The 11,865-nt window shown below is 35.9% G+C and overlaps 1 pseudogene; it reads left to right on the top strand.

Moving 5' to 3' along the window:
- Window positions 1-11,366: 11,366 nt before the first annotated feature.
- LOC118602412 lies at window positions 11,367-11,485 on the top strand (annotated as a pseudogene).
- The last annotated feature ends 380 nt before the right edge of the window (window positions 11,486-11,865 follow it).

Here is an 11,865-nt window from a genome sequence, read left to right as displayed (position 1 = left end):
CCATCTCTCACTTCTACTTTCTCTGTCTTGGTTGAATTCTCTGATTCACCCTTCCTTCCTCCTTGATGGCAATGTGGCTGAAGGAGTTCTAGCTTATATCCTCTCATGACAAAGGTATGGAAAGAACACCTGCCTCTCTCCTTGTAGTCCAGCAGAAGTCTTATATTTTTTTCTCCATTCCCCCCCCCCCAATTCATTCTGGACCAATAACTGTGGCCAGGTCAAGCCTGAACCAAATGCAGCTGAGAGTCAACAGCAGCCAGACTCCAAAGATGTCTCCATGGGTAGGGTCACAGGAAGACTTTTCTCAGAGTATAGTTGGGATTTTTCCCCCCCAAAAGAATATGAAAAAATGAATGCTGGATAGCTAAAACTGGTGAATATGTATCACTACCACTTAAATCTATAAAGTTTACTTCTCAGAAAGCAGTTGCCAACAGACTTATAGCATGCATTATGTGATGTTTCATGTTCCCTGGGGTTCTGAAATGAAAATAAAGCGAGCACAAAAACCGAGAAACAAACTCTTCTAACAGTGAAACGAAGCTTCTTGAGAGGATAAATAAGTGCAGGTGTGAGTTACATGCAAAGCATTTTTTAACTATATATGAATATTGAGTTTCTGTGAAACTTAAAGAGATACTGTTTTTGTTAGAGTGAAAAACTTCCCTTCAAGTTTACTGTGAGCTGATAGTTTTGCAGTCTTTTAATGTTCCAGGAAAGATGTGGAATACCCCTATCAGTTTAGAAAGCGTTGATGGGTGGCAGCTTGTCAAGGTTACTTCTGTCAAATAGAAGAGTCATGTTTAAACATGAGTGCGCTATTCTCAATGTTTGATTTTGTCGTGATTTTTAATAGCTTTTGTGATTGTTCCTGGGGGGATGGAAAACATATATATCGCAGATGACTCTTTCCATTATCCTTGCCAGAATATAATCTTATAATCTAATTAAAAGTAACAGTGCTGATGGGTTTCTTTTCTTAGCAAGTTTTCAGAGTTTATACATTCAGTTCACTTAAAGTTACAAGGATAATTATAATTGGTGGATTATAAAATATAATTCTTAACCTTGTTCTAGAGTTCTGCATAAACTAGTTTATGTAAGTTTCCTGTTCATACATTGGAGACTGCTTTCAAACAAGGCATCTTATAAATTATCGAATGTATACCTTAGAAGGGCTTAAGCATCTTCCTCCTCTTCCAACATTGACATGGATTCTCTTGCCACAGGTGGGAGTGAAAACATTGGCTGCCAGAAAGTATTGGTGGGGAAGGGAACAAGAGGATCTAGGTGAGAAACTAACCCACTGGGGTTGAGAAACACTGAAGGGACAAATCCAGATGCAGGAGATTGGAAGATGCTCCATTGGGCATGTCCACAGTGTGCCAAGACAAACAACCAGTGCTGCTCCGGGGAAGCATTTGGTACCCAGGTTAGTCTAAGGAAGAGAAGTGCAGGTAGGGATGACAAGGCAATCAGAGACAACAAAGAACAGTGGATTTAGAAGCACAGATATCTTAGGAATCTGCAAAGGAAATCAGAGTCTGGGGCATTGTTTCCGAAGAGACGACTTTCATTTCTGCTCTTAGGAGCAAGATTTCAGACTCTGAGAAGTAATTGTTAGTGTACATGCAGGACCTCAGTCTTGGAGGGATTAGAATTTGGGAGGAATTATCTAGCCAAGGTTTCAGAATAGGAGAATAAAACAGAAATCTAACAATCAGAAGACGGAACAATTAGAAACTTAGTGTCAGAAATAAAGCAGAGGTCAGGGCTTGCTGCTCAAAGTGTGATCTTTGGCTTGGCAACTTTAGCATCACTTGGAAGCTTATTAGAAATGCAGCATCTTGGGCCTCCTCCAAATCAAGTGAATTAGGTCTTGCATTAAAAAAAAAAAAAAGTCTTCAGGTGTTTCCTGTACTCTTTCAGGTTAGAGAATTTCATGGATCCAGGGCCAGGGTCAGAGGGCCAAAAGTTTGACCTCGATGCTAAGTCTTTAAATGTTGAACTTTAGGGGCACTGATGCCTATAGTTCTTCTTCTTCTAACTGGTTCTATACCTAGTTCTTTCCTTCTGTATTTTCAATTAATCTTTACATCAACTCTGTGAGGTGGGCATTTTCCTCATTTGTATATCAAGGAATTGGGATTCAGAATAGTTGAATAATTTACCCCAAATTAAACTACTTATAAGTGATAGAATCTGGATTTCTAAAAGTCTTCTTTTGGAATTTTTCAAGGGATCTACAAAAAATAGAATAATATAAAAACTCGTATGTCCTCATCACTTAGCTTCAATAATATCAACATGTTCCCACTTTTGTTTCATTGTTACCCATCACAACACATACACTTTTATCTTTTTTCTCTCTTAGAGCCTGGATTGAATGTAGGCCTGGTTGAAGCAAATGGGCAATAGGGAGAGAGGAAGCTTATGGCCCTGAGCAAGCCCCTTGACAATCTCCTTTGCAAATACTTTCCCCAATGGCAATGGGTAATTATCATTCCCTCCATGATTACTTAACAGAAATGGTGTAAGGATACGATTAGATGGAAATTATAAAAGTGGTCTGCAAAAGTTAAAAGGGCTACGCAAATGTGAACCATTATTAATGAAAAGAAGTTTTTAAAAACTCAGGTCATTTCCCTAACCTTCCTTTCTCCAGGGCTAAGAATGTATTTTTTAAATTATACTTGTACTTTATTTCATAGGATCTTTTTAATCATCACATTAAAGGATTTCATTAGGGCTGTCACTATTAATTTTATTACAGTATGCTGTACCAGGTGAGCCTTTAAAATTTTGATTGCCTTCTTTTGACTAATCACTGCTGGGGGAGTTTACAATTTGTTTTTCCATATTTGTAAAGCACAGACTAAAGCATGTCAGGAAGTCATACACTTTATTAAAAGACTGGGTCTAATACATTCGTGTTATTTAATAGCTGGAAAAAATATTTATGAATATTACACTTGAGGAATTATGCATTTGTGCATGTTCTAAGTCGAGGTCATAGAGTCAGATATGAAGGTTTGTGCTAATTGATTTCTAAGACTCTTTGTCACTCAAAAAATTTTAGTAAATAATTTGTGCCCACAAAAGTTTGGTATCATTATTATTTTAATATAAACATATACTATTTTAACATATTTTCTTATGAATTCTTAATTTGGAAGACTTATAGCTTTTAACAGATAAAATTTTGGACAAAGGTACCAGATATTTGGGGCGGGGGGTTTCGTTTTAAATACCATATAGTCATGCAGATAATTAGAAAGTTTTTTTAAAAAGAATAAAAGGACACATGTAAAAGTCAAGATACAAATCTATATATTTTCATAATACTTTGGATTGAAAATCTTTAAGAAAACAGTCTATAACATGAATTGAGAGCTCAAATATGATATAATAAAAGGCATGCATTTTATTAGAATTGTTAAATTCACATACTAAATATTTACATAAAGATAAATACTACAAATTGTGAACTGAATTGCAAAGCATAGTTATTTTATCTTTTAAGTCACCAACTTCAGAAAATTACTTACTAGAATAATTATAAGATAAAATTCCCATTTCTGTATGTTAATAAGGAAACACATGTAGGAGCAATATGAGAAATTTAATTCTTCCTTCTAAGAAGCAGTGAAGGAGTAACAAAACTATCTCTTGCAGATTGTCATAGCTTTCTTAGAACTTCTAGAGAGCAGGTTCTTTTGTAAAAATGATAGCTAAAACCACACCCCTTCACTAACACATCTAACTGTGAGAAGCTTTCTTTTCCAAACTTATGGATGCTCAGAACTCAAATTTAGGTTAACGAACTGTTCCTTAATGTCCCCACTCTCATTTCCCCCCAAAGTCAGTGACGTTTTAAATTTTATTAAGGAAATATTCTTCTGATAACTGGTATTATTTCCATCTTAAGTTTCATCAATCTCGCTTATGTGTTAAATGATTATTTATTCTCTTTAAACTCATAAGGTGAGAAAAGATAATGCATTTCTTTTTCTTTTTTCAGCTGGTATTATTATTATTGAAAAATTTTTTCTAAATCTTTCTTTCTCCAAGCCCATTCCTTTGCCTCTTTGCTTAAAAAAAAAAAATAATGGTATATCATCCACAATTAATCAAATTTACTCTTCCAAGTGTCCAGCTCCACAAGTTGTCTTTTTTCCTTTTATTTGTATAAAAATGTATAAAGAACCCTCTTAGGAAACATGATAAAAGCAAGGATTTAAAGATATCCAGGTAGATCATCAACTTAAAATATTAGCCACATGGAAGTTCATTTGAGAACTCTGATCCAAAAATATAATAAAAACCACAGCCTTACTTCCAGACAAGAAATACAATTTTAAAATGATGACATGTCCTATAGTGATTTTTTTTGGTGATTTTTCTTGTCACATATTTTGCTTAGACAAGAATTTTTCTTGCCCTGTCCGTGTTGTTTCCTTTCAATTACGCGATAATGGCGCTACTTGTACTCTAAGTTTTAGTCCATTATGGGGTGAGTTACACAGCTGCGACTCAACTGAGAAAGTGGCAGACTGTTATTAACTTCCCTAACATATCTTTATTTTTTGATAGGCTCTCCAGCAGCAGTGAGCCGGTAATAGCAACTGCAATGTTAAGGACCGTGGAGGTCCATCTGGAAGTGGTTCACAGACATGCCATGTCACAAGGCAGCATCCTGGCTGCAGAGAAAGAAGAAACCTTGGTCCAGTTTAACAGGGAGAGTAGGGGAGACAACAATCACATAGGAAGCAACCTTTCGTTATCTATTAAAATTCTACTTTATTTAAAATTATGATAATAAGAAAAACCTGGCATTTATAGACAGCCTTTCCTCTCTGATAACCTCACTAGGCAGCTTAGAACCTTATGGTTTCCTGGAACCTTATCTTAGTTTAAAGAAAAGCTTTGGCTAGGACCATTCATCATATTCTTTTTCCTTTTGCTGAAAGTTACAGGGCAAGTTTATGTCTACACATTATAGTAAAGGAGACCCTTTTAAAAGTCTTATCTTAGAGACTTATTTAAAGAATCACTGTCAACCCAGAGAAAATGAGGAGACTGTCAATGTCTAATCTTCTTTTCTCTCTAGAGAACAAACGTTAGCTATTTATCATGAAAATACTTTCCGGTCATATCCAGTTTTTACTGACTCATTTCTGGAGACATTTATTGAGAATCTACCTTGCATGATAGAGTTTTAATATCTTAATTTGTTTTATCAATCGTTAAGTATTTATGAGAAAGTTATCATTTTACTGATTAAGAAACCTGAAGCCCAGATTTGGCGCTAGAATATATAGCCTATTTTTTTTTTTTATTAATTCAGGATTCCTAATACTAAGTGATGCTGTAATTTTGTTCTTAGAAACTGTTTGGCACTGCAAGAAGAGAAAAAGACAGGTAGAAAAATAATTATAAATGCAGAATACTTTGCATGCAGAAGGCAATATTATTTACCATGTAGTTATTAACACATCTAGACATTATTTTAGTTGTCATTTAAACTTTTTTCCTCTACTTGTACAAAACCCATGAAATACCGATGGAAACTAAGGTTTAGAGATGGTAAATAACTTGCCCAATTTATTAATTCACAACTAATACACAGTGGGCCAAAGATTGGATCTTAGGTCTGACTCTGAATTCAAGTGCTTAGCTACTTTACTAAACTACTTCAATAAAAATCTAGATAGGAAAAAATATGTAAGATATAGATGCAAATAAGAGCTGCAGAGTACTAAGGGTTCCAAGAAAAGATGGGTCCCTACAATCTATAACAAACACCCTTTCGTCATCCTTCCCCACTCTCTGCACTCTCCTGCTTGTCTTACGATAAGCTGTATTATTTATTAATTTATAATTTCTATCGATTATAGTTTTCTTCTGCTACTCTCCATTCTCACTCCCCCTGACTAGAATGTAAGCTCCATGCAGGCAGGGATCTTTGTTTTATTCATCATTAATACCAAACATGTAGGATAATGCCTGGCACATAGGAAGAGCTCCATATATGTTTGTTTAGTGCATTAGTAACCTTAATTGGGAAGGAATATCAGAATTTTCAGATGATCGTGGGGCTTCTAGATTCAAAAATGAGACTAAATATATAAAAAGTATGAGGACTCTGTCCAAGGTAAATAATCTCCAAAATCATGGCATGACCAAGAATGTATTAAAAATATATGTTACCTGTTGTTCATGGTTGAGAGAGCTGGTGATGCTATCCTTACGTGATGGAAGAAACAGCCGTTCAACTTGTGCTTTAAAAAAAAAAAAAGTTAGATTTTGAATAATATTTTCTTTTTCTAGAGAAAGCTGAAAGGCAATTTGAGGAGTTTCTGCTTTGCCCTTGCCTCCTCAATCTGTCCTTTGAGCCATCTGCATCTGTTGTCACATAATTGCGTCTGTTTTTATTTCTCGTTAATGGCAGGGTCCCTGGCTTTCACTGTCAGTGACCGGATCCTGTAAGTGAACTTTCTTTGCTGAATGAATTTGGGCAAAGTGTTTTGGCTTTTCATCTGGGTTTCTGTGCAGATCTGCAAAGAAACCAGGGATTGGCCATAACTCCTGCTTAAGATTCAGCACCATAGGAGCAAATATGGCAATGAAGTTGTGAAAGAATCCTACCTGGACACTACCTAGGTTTACCAGTAACAACAACAACAACAACAACAACAACAACAACAACAACAATCTGCGGTGTTTTTCCTTTGTGTTGGAAATGGAAGTGTGGGGAGCCTCCTAGGCTCATATGGAAATGGTGTTGAATCTCATGAGCCCTCTCCAAAGTCATCAGTAGGTTTCCATTCTTTGTCTCAGCTATTTTATTAAGGTACTAGGAGTGAGGTTTAGGTGGTTACATTTTAACTTAAGTCTGGGGACTTTGATACTTTGAGCTGTTGAGAGAACATTAGAAATAATTTCCTGAAGGATGACAGTTGAAGCCAGAATAGACAGTCCAAAACTGGATCACAGTATCCAAGAGCTAGGCAAAAAGTGACAACCTAAGCCCACAGCCAAAACTGGGAGAACATTTAGCAACCAAGTATCAACAAGGTTGGGTTGGGCAAACACACTGGGCCAGGGGAGGAATGTCTGACTGTGCAGTTCTGATGCAAAAGCAAAATACACTTTTATGTGTTTTCTATACAGCCTGTGTGCACACATTATGTGCATATAAAATGACCTATACAAAATAGTCTCTTGAGAAGCAGAAAGAAAAATTATTGTCATGCTTACTAAAATGACAGCCAAGGCAGACATCCTTATAGTCCCTTGCACTAGAAAAGCCCCAAGATGTTACATTTGAACAGAATTAAAATGTTTTTCATTCACCCCATTCCCATTTCTTTCCACTGTTGAGATAGTAATGGGCTTGTGAGCTTGGCTATGTAGGAAAAGAGAAACCAGGTCCCACACAGCAAAGCTAGATATCTCGGGATCAGTAATTTTTGACTGAATGCCGAAAAATCTGCTAATGGGCTTTCACCAGGATGATTTGCATGATAAACGCCTTAACTAAACCTAAAGAGTCTTTTCAATAGTTAGGTTTTTGTACCTAAGACTATACTTTTAGAGTAGGCCCTATTTGTTATTACCCAGTGGGCACTCGGTGATACAGCCTAGAAGTAGTATAGACTGGTAAGCCAGACACCCCTGGACCCCGGGTAGCACAGAGCAGGACTTACTGAGGAAATGCATTCACTCTTCACTAGATTACTGAGATAGATGGTATAATATTGAGCTCCCCCAGTATCTCATCTCGGGTCACTGACGTAAAAGGTAGGAGAGCTGATAATATAACCAAATTCACATTCCAACATGCCCCTGGCATCTTCTATGCTTTTAGCATTAGGTACCATGATTGGCAGTCTGTCCACAGTCTTAGGATGTCCAGTGACTTTCTCTTGAGTACCAGATGGATTTATTTGTAGTCTATTTGAGAGCCTTGTTCAGGCTTAGGGGGAATGTGCCATGATGATTAGCAATGTTTGCCAAGCAGGTGGGTGGGAAAGTAAGTATTTAGTAGCCAATAAAAATACCTTCTAAAGTTAAAAGGCCAGTGAAAACAGTACTCCCCATCTGAACTTTGATGTAGCCTATTTGGGGCCTGTGATTAATGAACTTGTAGAACATTTCTTGGAGGGAAAAGAAAATGCAAAATTATAAATTTCTCAGATATACTATTGAGCACAATTTTAGTCATTGATCTTTACCATTTTTCTTATATTTAGTATTAAAGTGGTTTGTAAACAAACTATCCTTATCACTTCATGTTACAGAGTCTAGTAAGTTTGCTCCCTATTTTAGAGCAAGTATTTTCTTTGGTAAAACTTACTTCCTTTGAGTGTCAAGGGGGTGCACACTCATTTCTAATAAAATGAAATATGATAACTAAATCCATGTTATCTTTACCCTTTCTCTTCAGAATCATAGATATATATCATGTTGCCTCTTGCCCTCAACAGACCAAAGTGTTGGCCAGAGAGTTATGGCCACAGTGACAACTAGATTGCTATCTCTACAGGATAACTATGGTAGTGGCTCTTGGATCCTTTCAGACCCTTGGTGTTTAATCACAGTTTAGATTGTTGACCTAGATCACAGATCAGCAAACTATAGCTTATGAGCCAGGTTCTACCCACTGCCTGTTTTTGTGTGACCAGGACCTAAGAATAATCTTTACATTTTGATGATAGGAAATACTGAATTTGGATATCATCTCTTAGCCCACAAAGTCTAACATATTTACTACCTGGTTCTTTACAGAAAAAGTTTACAAATTCCTCATTTAGATGCATACATAATTAAATAATAACACTTTTTTTAAAAAACTGAGGAATACTTAATTACTGCTTTTATTTCCACATATAGCTGGCTCATGAGATGTAAAGCATGTGAAAGTTTTTTTGTTTTTTTGTTTTTTTAATAAATTAAAGACTATCAAAGTAAGGATCAAGCTGGATAATTAATTAATTGGCAGTATAGTTCTAAGAATTTCATACACTAAAGTCATTTTTGGTTTTGAATTGTGTCTGAGAGATTAATTCATCAATACAAATGGCATAGTTAAAACAACCTAGGATTCAGGTTGGGAGAGACCATTCTTGAAGTCCATCTGAAGGACTTTGATTTGTTGAAATATATTCCACACTTGAAGGTAACTTTTCTAACAGGCTTTTCAAATGTTAAAATGCATCCTGCATCTGTGGAACTTGCTAAGATGCAGATTCTGTTGCGGCTGGTCTGAGGCTTAGTCTGAGATTCTGCGTTTCCAGCAGGGATGCAGGGCTGCTGCTCTGCCATTCATGAGTTGAGAAGAGAGACTCTGTACCCTGCCATCGAGACTTCACCACTTTTCCCTTGAGCTGTGATGTGGCCTAACTGCAAAAGTAGTACTTTGCCCTTGAAAGTCAAGATCATAAAAATGACAAAACACCTGGACCAAGTTCCTGTTTTACTGACAACATTTTACAGCTTTGGCAGTCCATCAGTCAGAGGTTGGTATGGAAATTATAAAGAACAATTGCCTCAAACTGTGTTTTTCTACCCGAAGGCAAAAGTGACAGTCTAATGGCTGTAGTGCATTCGATATACAGTGCCATATATTAATTGGGCCATGCAGACAGCAGACAAATGCTGATGAAGAAATAAGAAAGCAATTCATAATAACCATGGATGACTCACATTGCATAAGAAAAGCAAATTGTTATTGGGGTTGTACTAAAGTTCATCCCATCTGTGCCTTGTAAGTACTGCAGTGCACTGACTCTCCATGATGGGAGATTATGCAAAATCATAAAGCTGTTAGTGTTCAAATTATTCTGACTTCTGAATCTTGCATTATAAGTAATAAAAGTGGTTTGTAAATAAACAGATTGAGTAAACAGATTGAATTAACAATTTTCTTTTGAGAATTAAGTCTTTATCATCTATCTGGTTCTAATACTTTTATAGGTTTAGATTTATTTATTTTGAGGATTATCCTCTTTCCTTCCTTTCATCTGCATTTTCTTTTTTGCTATCTTTCAGTTTTGGAAAGCATGTCCTGGTGTTTAAAGCAAAAAGACCTTACTATATATTATATTTATGTAATTCAAAGTGACAGGAAAAAAATTCAGTCTTCTTCTGTTGTCTTCCTTCTTTTTTTAGTTCCACAGTCACATAAAGAAACAATTGATTGAACTGAGAGAGATATGTCTATAAAGCAAACCAAGAAAAAAAGAACTTGATGTTATTAATGAAGCAGGTGGAAAATCTTTTCTAATTCCCATTTTAACTGGGCAGTGATTTGCAATGAAAGCTGACACATTCATTTTTACTAGGCTAACAAAACCCAAGGCCTATTGAAAGTCAGGGTGGAAAAGAAAAATGGAAAAATTCTCTTCAATTGGCCTAAATTATTGTTGCAGAATTTTTATTGCTTTCCCTTTAGAAAGCTAATTCTTATCTTTGTTTGTTGCCATGATCTTGCTTGTATGACATAAATCAATCAAACAGAAGCTGTGCAGTTATTTGTAAGAATCTCTTCACAAAATAATGGCTAATAATTGTAAATTCAAGAATGGGAAAGATTGAGGCACTCTTCTCTGGTTATTCTGTAAGACTTTTTTTTTTTAAAGGCAAAAATGTAATTGCTTGGAGTAATCTGTGTTCAAGATTTCTGGGTGAAGCTGTCGAATATCTAGCTGTCATAAAATAATGAACATGTTAAGTCTATTAATTATAAGTGTCCCATTACATGGTTTCTCTACTTTGATTAAATCATGTGACAAATTAGAGATAACGGACCTTTAAAAGTAGTTTCACAGTACATATGTCTGGGCTATAATTCTTTCTCATGTTAACAGAACAGATTTTAATACTTATGAATATTTTAGAGTTCTACTTAGATTTTTTTCCCCTTCAGTGAGAGAGCTATCATGAAAGCGATTTTTTTTTTCTTTTTATAATAAGCGTGGTCCATGCACCTGCTGGAAACTCTTTTCGCTTGCTGGAGGCAGTTCACACAATAACTAATCCTAATTCACTTGTAGGTAGGAACTTTTTACAACATTAGATTCATCAAGTGTATCTGAGTCATGAGGATTTTTATCTGATTTTGAGTTAAGATGCTGAGCCCCTGCTTTAGTAGAATAATTACTTCAAATGCCACCTGATGATGAGGCTGACATTGAAGTAGTATTCTGGTTTCCAGAAGGAATATAGAATTCTGTGGGGGAAATTTCTTCATATCCATGTTTTAGAAAAATCAACACTCTGGAAATATATTGCTTTAAAGTACATTTAGAAAAAAATTAAATGCTGGAAAATAAAAATTAAAAAAACAACAACAAGATCATGTCTACGGCCATGCCACCCTGAACATGCTCTATTTCATCTGATCTCGGAAGTTAAGCAGGGTTGGACCTGGTTAGTACTTGGAAGGGAGACCGCCTAGGAACACCAGGTTCTGTAGACATAAAAAAGGTATTAAAACACACACACACACACACACACACACACACACAGAAAAGCAGTAGTCAGTGTCAGTTTACCCTGTAGACTGTGACTCAAATAAAAATGTGCTACCAAAATGAACCAGTGAAATAGTTCTCAAAATTTCCTTCTTGGGGGAAGATTGTCATGGAGTTGCTCAAATAGGTCATCGTGTTTATTCCCATTTATATTTATATTTCTTTGTCTTTCTGGCTCCTGAGGATGAAGAACAGAGAACTCAGATGGGCAAGTGGATCTTTTCTCATGATAAGTTCTAATTTGGTCTCAAATATAGAAGAAAAAGATGAGAGTGACTAGAAGTCTGCAATTGAAAAGAGATGGAAGATTTTTGACTTTTAGCTG

Source organism: Rousettus aegyptiacus, unplaced genomic scaffold (genome assembly GCF_014176215.1).
Source record: "Rousettus aegyptiacus isolate mRouAeg1 unplaced genomic scaffold, mRouAeg1.p scaffold_m13_p_4, whole genome shotgun sequence".
Taxonomy (NCBI): domain Eukaryota; kingdom Metazoa; phylum Chordata; class Mammalia; order Chiroptera; family Pteropodidae; genus Rousettus; species Rousettus aegyptiacus.
Note: the sequence above shows the minus strand (reverse complement) of the source record. Positions and strands in the feature narration are given on the sequence as shown.